Consider the following 7,536-nt stretch of genomic DNA (forward strand, 5'->3'; position numbering starts at 1 on the left):
CCTGTTATCCGACCCGCTACCTGTCAGATACCTGTTTAAAAAATACCCGCAGGTATTTTAAAACCCGCGGGTACCCGTGGATACCTGCAAAAAATAAAAAAATATATTTTATATATTTTAAAATAAAATTTAAACAAAATTACAAAAAATATATATAATATAATATAAATTAAATTAAATATAAATATAAATATAATTTTAATTAAATTTAACTTGATAAAATATAACTTTATTTTATTTTTAATTAAATTTAATTAAAACATATATATATATATATATATATATATATATATAAATTAATTTTTTTTATTATTTTTTGCGGGTAACGGGTACCCGCGGGTCCAGTAGTATACTACCTGTACCCGACCCGTTTAGAAGCGGGTATTAAAACACCCGCTACCCGTTACCCGTGGGTAGTAAATATCCGCGGGTAGTAACTACCCGCCGCGAATTTTACCTGCGAATATCCGTGTCCGCGGATTTTTTTGCCATCCTTAACTCCACCTCAACCTTTTGTTGATGTGTCTGCAATCGCAAGGGCCATGGAGCAAATGGCTAGTGGAATTTAACGTCAAAGTAAGGTGATAATTGAGAGTTGTAATGATGTCTATTGTTGTAAGACTCGGAGGAAAATAGGGATTTTAGGAATAAAGTTTTGTTAAGACTTTAGTATGTTTTCTTTTAAGAGTTGATAAACCTCATAAGGTAAGGTATTGTGTGTGAATATCTTCATTAAAATATAATTATGTTATTTTTTTTGTTATTTTAATAAAGTGTAAAACATGTTTTGGTATGATGGTTGGATTGTGATATGTTTGCGTTTGATAGTACCAATGTGATAGGTTGACTTGATGATAGAAAGGTGGTCTAGGATTGAATGGTTGTGGGTTCAATTATAAGTAGGAAGAGAGTTAAAGGAAACCTTTACTTTATTTCTATTTTTGCTCAGTGGCAAAATGATCTTTTACCTTTATTAATTGGTGCAGAAATTAAATAAGGAGGTGTAAGAAGTAAAAGCATGCAAAATAAATTGAATAAAATAAAGAAATAAAGGGCTAAACATGGAATAGAAGAAAGATAGAGATTTAGATTTAAAAAAATATTATTATAAGTGAGGGAATATTATAGATAGGCTTTGGGGGTGATTATAAATACTAAGATACAGGTAAACATGGACATTTGTGTAGAAACCCTATAAACCCTAAAACAAAGAGAGAAATATAGAGAAAGAGATAGAAAAGTGGTGTTTTTGGGAGAGAAGAGAAAAAGTTGTAGAAAACCTTAGTGTAAGGGAAGATTTGTGGTGTTTTTGGAGTATAGATAAAAGCCTAGTATTGACCAAGTATGAGGAAACTTACCTTTGTTTGCTATGTATTCTTGATTTTCTTGCATAGAAATCCTTGTTTAGATACATGTTTATATGATTATGATCTTGGCTATCTATTACTATTGTTGGGCAATATTGGTTTGTGTATGAATGATGATAAGGTTATATCATGTTTGTGTTGGATTTTTTCTATGAAAGCATGTATGGCTTTATTGAGTTTTCCCATGATAATATGTATTAATGCTAAGGGAGAACAAATGTGTGTTGTTTGGGGGTTTTACCATACAAATATATGTTTTAAAGAGTGGTATGATGAGTATACGTAGTATGTTGGATTCGTTTGGGTAGTAATCTGCATAATGATGAGTTTTGGATTATTCAAGTGATGTAATGTATGTATTAGGGTTTGATCATAAAGGTATGTGAGGCTTGAATGCATGCATGATGTTTTGGGTATGTTCCCTCATGATTTAGGGTTGATGTATGTGTGTTTTGAACACTTGAGTTTTGTCCAGGATGTGTTTTGATTCGAAAATAATTGATTATCATTAGTTATAATCGATTATTTGCACATTGATTTTGAGATTTGTTTCAGGAATAATCGATTATCTGGAATGATAATCGATTATTCTTTCTTGTGTGATGAATATGGGAATTTCCACTGAGATAATCGATTATCTTAAGTGATAATCAATTATCACAGTGTATTTTATGTGATTGTGAACCTTCTTAAGAATAATCGATTATCCTAGTGCTTTTTTAATAAAAATGGTGATTTAAATGAAGGAAGGACATGGACTAAGCTTGATGAGCTATAGAGCATGGTAATAATAAGAGAATGAGATAAGTGGTTATGGTTAGGGTCAAGTTTGACTTGTGATTGAGATTAAAGCATGAGTGAGTGTTGGGGATGTACCTGAATGTGTGGTTAATGAGCATGAGGCATGAGAGATTAGTTTACTTGTTGTACTTAGTAAATCCTGAGACTATCTGCGGATAGTGACATCCTTTGGCATTGGTTGTTGGAAAGGAAGTGACCCTCTTTGGCATTGGTTATTGAAAAAAAAATGTTTTCTTTGGCAAATAGTTATAGGAAAGAGAATGGTAATCGAGTGTTGAGTCTTCTTTGATGGGGGGATATATGTTTCGTCTTATATGATAGGGAAACAGGTCTAAAGTCAGAAGAAGGATGACACGAGTATGCCTGTAGGGAAGGCTACAGGTGGGTGAGGTAGGATACAAGAGTGTGAGTGAGTCCTGTCATGATGGAGTTCATGGTTTGGTGATGCTCATGGTGTAGTTCATGATTGGGATAATCATGATGGTAATATTTCTACGATGATGATCATGGTGTGGAAGATGCTCCTAGTTATGCTATGTTGATAGTGGTGCTACTATAATGGTTATAATAAGTAGTTAACATATGTGCTAATGAGTGGGTAGACCAAGGGTCTAGGTGTGAGATATTAGAGATGACATCAATGGTTAAAGATCAAGGATCGATAATCAGGAATCGAGGATAAAGTAATTCATTATGATTGAATTATTTATGTTAGAGGATCATGAATCCTATGGTTATTACTACTATGTATGGGGTGGTGGTTTATGGTTGATATAATCATTATGTTTATATTTCGTTTTTATGATTGTTTTAATAGTAGCTTACCCGATACATGTGTGTTTGTGAAAATGAAACTATTGGCGATGATCGTATAATATATTGAAGATGTTCCAAATGTATGATAGATATGAGAGATGACGGGAGAAAGATTTAAGTTTCTTTAAAAGTTCTTTTGGTATAAGACTTTTAAGACAAATTAATTTGAAATTATCTCTATTCGTTTGTTATTTTCGTTATTTTTGAATAATGTAATTGAATAAGGTTTTTAGAATTATACAATTTAATTTTTTTTTGCAACTTTAAATATTTTGATTTTTAAAAAATGTTTCTTTATTATAAGAAAGTTTTTAAATATTCGAGATGAGTATGATGGAAAAACTAAAATTCTTAGTCTACAAATTAAATTAACAAATTAAATTAAGCAAGCCAAAAATTATATTTTTATCTATAAGATGAAGTATGTAAAAGAACTCTTTAAGAAGTTGAATATAAAAGATGTAAAAGAAATGAAAACCCATGTACATCCAAACACATCTCTAGGATTAGATCATGAATCAAAATAGGTTTAAACCTCTTTTTGGTCCCTAAGTTATGAGCCGATGTTTAGTTTAGTTCCCGCTTTTAAAAATGTAAACCTTTGGTTCCTAAGTTATAAAAAATATATCAAATGAATCCTTTTTTGATGTTCATGGTCAAAGTACAAAGAGTAATCTAAAGTGTTATTATTATTAAGAAACAAATCAGAACAATCTAAAGATGTAACAGTTGTTAAGAAACAACCAAAAACAGTATTTCAAGTCATAAAAGGACTCATTTGATACATTTTTTATAACTTAGGGACCAAAGATTTACATTTTTAAAAACGGGGACTAAACTGAACATCTGCTTATAACTTAGGGACCAAAAAGAGGTTTAAACCATCAAAATATAAGCTAATGACTGGATCTTTGCTATATGTTAGAGAATCTGGACCTAGAATTATGTGAAAATTCCAATAAGTGTTGTTAAACCTATTTTTAGATATTTAAAAAGCACTACTAATCTTAGTTTATGTTACAAAAGATAGAGTTTTTCTTTACAAGGATACTGTGTTATTGCAAAAGAATGAACTTTTTAATCTATTTTATTTTAATTCTTAATTTTAATAAAAGTTGACTAGTAGACCAATATGTTCCATCCTCTCTCTCTTTGACCCATTAGTTGGAAAAAGTAAGCAAGACAAACAAAAGTAGACTAGCGGGCTCAAAACACAAACTTGGTCTGTTTGACAGGTGAATGTGTCAACCTACATGCCAGACGCACCTTATCATTCCTACCTACATATAACAAAATATTATATGTCATATATACATTTATAAGGGAAGACGAAAATATTTATGTTTTCGGATATTCGCAGATAAAATCTGGATGAATAATTGATACTCACAAATATTTATTATTCGCGAGTTATGAGTAATGGATGTTTCAATACCCGTTTATATACAGATCGAAATGTGAATATTATATTATTTGTATTCGTAGATATTTATTTCCCGTAAAAAATAAAAATAAAAGTTTATATTTTATTAAGTTAAATTTAATGAAAAATAATATTAATTTATATTTTATAAGGTTAAATTTAATTAAAATTAAATTTTAATTTATATTTAATTTAACTTATATTATATTTATTTTTTGTAATTTTATTTAAATTTTATTTTAATAATTCATAAAAATATATTCTTTTAAATATTTGTAGATATATGCAGATATTCACGAATATTAGCGAGTTTTAAAATATTTGTAGATATTTTTTTAAGCGGATATCTCTATAGATAATGAGTCGGATAACGAATGAATTTTTTTTGTCAGATTGGATTGCAGGTAAACACTATTTGTATCCTACTCGATCTTGTGTTCTCATCCCTATTACAATTACATAAAGGGAGTGTTAATTCAATTTATGTGAATTTCACTTTGTCATATCACTTTCAAGACCATTTTGTAATTCTTACTTCAACCCAATAATCTTATATAACTCATACTTTAATTAATATTTTATTTAATTTTTAGTATAAATATATATGTCTAGAAAAAATATTTTTTACTTTTATAACCCTATGTCTTTCTTAAAAATATATATGTCTAGAAAAAATATTTTTAACTCACACTTAAATTAATATTTTTTATTTCTCACTTAATTTAAGATAATTAAATGAGAAATAAAAATTTTAAAATATAACATTTACTATAAACTAAGAAAATGAATGTTTATAATTTATTTATAGACTTTCGATTTTTTTTATTTAAAATATTATCGCTATTAAATCTCATATCTTACGTTTAGGATTTAAGGTTGGGAAGGTATATATGTACAACTTATCACAATAGTGTACCAACCAACTTCTTTCTATTTACTCTTCTTGGTTTAAGTTATAAAGGAAATTGTGTGTGGAAATATAGGTGGATTGTCATCAACTTAAAAATGGAAGTTTTATTCAAAACGTCTCAATTTTATTTTATCTTTTTTCTTGTATATAGGTTAGAGCATCCAAATGTTTCATTTAATTCAATTATTTGTGTATAAAAGAAATATATTTTACCATCTTTATATCTATAATAATAGTTTTATTTTTTTTCTTTTACAATTTCTAAACTAAAAGATAAGAAATTAAAACATTTTGTATTATAGACACAAATATAGTTATATTAAACTAATTTCCTCTTAATTAAGATATATCATTTCTAAAACATTTTTCATTATTTTTAAATTAAGATTACTGATATTTGAATAATTCCCACAGGCTTTAATTACGTGTAAGAATAATTATTTGAACTTATATATATAATAATACGAATTAAATCGAAGGTCCTTAAAACCCGCCCACTCTGAGCTGTAACAAAATAATAGAACAGCAAATAATGCATCTTCCCATGTGAGCCATGTTCTTTTATTTGATTCAAGTTAGTTTAACTCTTGTCATTAGTTTTACTTTATATATATATATATATATTTTTTTTAAATGTTGAAATTAGAACAATTTTATTAGAAGGATTTTAAAATAAGATATTATATGATTTGTTGTGTCTCTTTGAGACATATACAAGATATTATATGATTTGAATGTAGATATTATTTTGAGATATTGATTAACTCCTTTTTATAAATTTCAGAAAAAAAACACTATAACTTAATTTGTGGGATGGGAGTTTAACAAATTATTTTTTAGAGATTTTTGGTGCATTTGAGAAAATTAGTAGATAACTTAGCTTCTTATTGATAATATTCTAGTTCACTTACTTATTAAATTAGAAATATTTAATAGAATTAATTAATAAAATTGTTGATATATATAAAAATATATAAATAGAAATATATATATATATATATATATATATATATATATATATATATATATATATAAGTATTATTATATAAGTAAAATTAGTATTCATATAAACATATATATAACTGATCAATTATAATTTTAAATTTGTTAAAAAATAATCAAAGTTTTATTAAACTTTTTAGTATCTTTATTAGTTGTCTAAAAAGTTGCATAAGTATTTTTATATGAACAAGTATTTAAACTATTTGCAAGATAAAACAATTAATTTTATTAAAAAAAGAAGAAATTAAATTTAATTAATGTTCATTAGAATTTAAGTAAAATAAATTATTTTTTTATTTGTTAATTACGAACTTATTTTGTTAACTAATTTTTTTAAGCATGTGGTAGTCAACGTTATAGACTGATGAAATAAAATAATAGTGATCTTATTTTTGTGTTGGTCTGCACTCATTCATCTTCCTGATATAGATTTTTATTTTTATTTTTATATAAGATCTTATATCTAACGGGGATATCTTGTAGTAATAATAACTTCTTTCATTTATCTAATAATAATATTGGTCTATTTGAACTATAATTTTGAATATTTTTGCTAATTAAATATGATTAATCTTACTATTACTTTAAAAACTAGGAATTGTATTTCTTTTTATGATCAGACAAATCTCAGATCTTCTTTTCCTTATATAAATCTAAATTGTTTGAATCTGAAGCATGTCGTCATATAGGAAGGGTTTCTTCGTCATTTCAAATACATTTTGAATAATAATACTTTACCAACATTATGTAAACAACGTTTCGTTATTTATTCAAAATTATTTTACAATCAATAATAATAATCATAAAAATTAATATGAACCAATCACAAAATATTATATAAATAATATTAAAATATTGTCATAATTAAAGTATCATTTTCTTTCAATAAATAAATAAATAACTGGACGAGTGCATGAATCTGAGATTCAATAGTATTTTAGGTCCCAAATCACAATAAAAAAATCAATTTATTATATGAATAGCTCAGTCAACTTCTGAATAAGTGACACAATAAACATGATGGGTTAATGTGTTGGAATGAAGACGGTAGTAATTATGTTAATTTCTTATGCATTTTTGCGTGGGGCACAACAAGACTCAAAACTACTATTGAGTATACTATTGTGTAAGCCAGCTTCTTTACATAATTAGACTATGTTTGGAACAATACTTCTAAGAAATAAAAAGTTTAAAATAAAAATTTGAAAAATTTTTGT

Source organism: Vigna radiata, chromosome 11 (genome assembly GCF_000741045.1).
Source record: "Vigna radiata var. radiata cultivar VC1973A chromosome 11, Vradiata_ver6, whole genome shotgun sequence".
Taxonomy (NCBI): domain Eukaryota; kingdom Viridiplantae; phylum Streptophyta; class Magnoliopsida; order Fabales; family Fabaceae; genus Vigna; species Vigna radiata.